The sequence below is a fragment of the Chiloscyllium punctatum genome, unplaced genomic scaffold, assembly GCF_047496795.1.
Source record: "Chiloscyllium punctatum isolate Juve2018m unplaced genomic scaffold, sChiPun1.3 scaffold_447, whole genome shotgun sequence".
NCBI classification, from domain to species: domain Eukaryota; kingdom Metazoa; phylum Chordata; class Chondrichthyes; order Orectolobiformes; family Hemiscylliidae; genus Chiloscyllium; species Chiloscyllium punctatum.
Genome location: NW_027310181.1, coordinates 150001 through 152500, shown reverse-complemented (window position 1 = coordinate 152500; position 2500 = coordinate 150001). Strand labels below are relative to the sequence as shown.

The window sequence follows — 2500 nt, the reverse complement described above, 5'->3', positions numbered from 1 at the left end:
TCCGACGCCGGAGGGCTCCGGAGTCTGAACTTAGGGGGACAAAGAGGACGGGTCCTCTGCGACACCCCAGCCGCGCTCTCGCCAGCCAAGGCGAGTGCGATTGATTGCCAAACGACCCTCAGACAGGCGTGGCCCCGGGAAGAACCCGGGGCCGCAAAGTGCGTTCAAAGTGTCGATGATCAATGTGTCCTGCAATTCACATTAATTCTCGCAGCTAGCTGCGTTCGTCATCGACGCACGAGCCGAGTGATCCACCGTCAAGAGTTGTCTGAGTTTGTTTTAGGTCTCTCCCTCGCCAGAGGAAAGCGACCCGGACCGCACATACGCTCCCCACCTTGAGCTACAGCCACCTGCACGCCGGCGTGCGGGCGGAGCAGGGTGGCGTGAAGCGATGGGGAGCACCATCCTGGTGCGGCCCGCAGAAACATACGTCTATTGGGGGGAGGAGGACAGGGCGCCCAAGAGGCGATGCGTGCCCCAACGCACCGCAGCGACGGAGGCAGGATCACCGCCACCATGTCGCCCGCCTAGTATCACGAGGCGTGCAGCAGCTTTGCCCTAGGAAAAGCAGAGGCGGGAACGGGCACCGGCCATCGGTTCGGCAGCGTCACTGACGCGTGCACGTGGCGGCGTGTCGGCGAGCGGACTTCCTGCGAGGAGGCGGGGGCGGCACTCGCCCGAGCAGACGCCCGCCCGGCCCAGCCACCGCCGAGGTGGACTGGGAGTCGCGGCAACGGCTCGTCATACTCGTTCCCACACTCACAGCGCAGCTTGCCCGCAAGCCACCGACCACCGATCGACGCCAGGCGCCCCGACCGAGAGCGGGATCGCTCGTTCGCCCTGCTGGCAGTTCGCTCGGGATCACTACTGCACGGAGCTCGGAGACCGACGGGCGGCAACTCGAGAGTCTTTAAACCACCACCCCCATCCCGCAAGTGCAAAGAGGCTGTATACGCACAGACGGGTGAGGGGAATAGGTACCCCGTCGGGTTTGAAGGGAGCGTGACTAGATAGCAACGATGTAAACCCAGCCGATTTGGGAGCGAAAGACCGGCGCCTGCATCACCGGCTTCGTTTCCCGTGGCTGGAGAGTACACCGAAACCCTCCGTCTGTCGCGAGCTCCCGACGACGCGGTGCCGCCAAGCAGCAGGGCCGGACCTGGTGTGGCTCCCCTCGTCGATCACAGACCGGTCGGCACTACTGACGAGACGGTGGAACGGGCTTCGCCCCTTGTGACGAAGGGTGATGCGAACCCGCCCGCCCGCGTGCGTTCGGGGTGGACTCGGCAAACGGAGATTTGAAATCGGAAAGTGTCCTCCTGCCCCGCGCAGGTAGGCGCCCAACAGTTGGGGGGGTTTGGCGGTGACCACGGCTGCAGGGCCTGCTACCCCGACGAGCTCTCCTGCTGGCCCCGAAACCACCCCCGCGAGACAAGTTGAAACGGAAACGGGCGTACCCCCAAGCCGACGATCCTTTCTTATTTGTTACTTTTTTTTTCACTTGCTCGAGTTGTGGGGATTTGGCGGTGACCACGGCTGCAGGGCCTGCTACCCCGACGAGCTCTCCTGCTGGCCCCGAAACCACCCTCGCGAGACAAGTTGAAACGGAAACGGGCGTACCCCCAAGCCGACGATCCTTTCTTATTTGTTACTTTTTTTTTTCACTTGCTCGAGTTGTGGGGGTTTGGCGGTGACCACGGCTGCAGGGCCTGCTACCCCGACGAGCTCTCCTGCTGGCCCCGAAACCACCCTCGCGAGACAAGTTGAAACGGAAACGGGCGTACCCCCAAGCCGACGATCCTTTCTTATTTGTTACTTTTTTTTTTCACTTGCTCGAGTTGTGGGGGTTTGGCGGTGACCACGGCTGCAGGGCCTGCTACCCCGACGAGCTCTCCTGCTGGCCCCGAAACCACCCTCGCGAGACAAGTTGAAACGGAAACGGGCGTACCCCCAAGCCGACAGAGATGCTTTCGCTCCTGTTACTTTTTTTTTTCACTTGCTCGAGTTGGGGGGGTTTGGCGGTGACCACGGCTGCAGGGCCTGCTACCCCGACGAGCTCTCCTGCTGGCCCCGAAACCACCCTCGCGAGACAAGTTGAAACGGGCGTACCCCCAAGCCGACAGAGATCCTTTCGTACTTGAACCAACACAAAGTTTGTCACGTTTTATTTTTTACGAGTGATCGACCGTCAAGATTTGTCTCTGAGTTTGCTTAAGGTCTCTCCCTCGCCAGAGGAAAGCCACCCGGACCGCACATACACTCCCCACCTTTAGCAGCAGCCACCTGCACGCCGGCGTGCGGGCGGAGCAGGGTGGCGTGAAGCTGTGGGGAGCACCAGCCTGGTGCGGCCCGCAGAGACATACATCTATTGGTTGAAAAAAAAACAGGGCGCCCAAGAGGCGATGCGTGCCCCAACGCACCGCAGCGACGGAGGCAGGATCACCGCCACCATGTCGCCCGCGGAGTATCACGAGGCGTGCAGCAGCTTTGCCCTAGGAAA

At 61.8% G+C, this 2500-nt stretch overlaps 1 non-coding gene across 1 annotated transcript; it reads right to left on the bottom strand.

Annotated features, from left to right (window-relative positions):
- Positions 1-112: 112 nt before the first annotated feature.
- Positions 113-266, bottom strand: LOC140472808 (5.8S ribosomal RNA). The gene has a single exon (XR_011957872.1). It is a non-coding gene; the product is annotated as a 5.8S ribosomal RNA (ribosomal RNA).
- Positions 267-2500: the final 2234 nt, after the last annotated feature.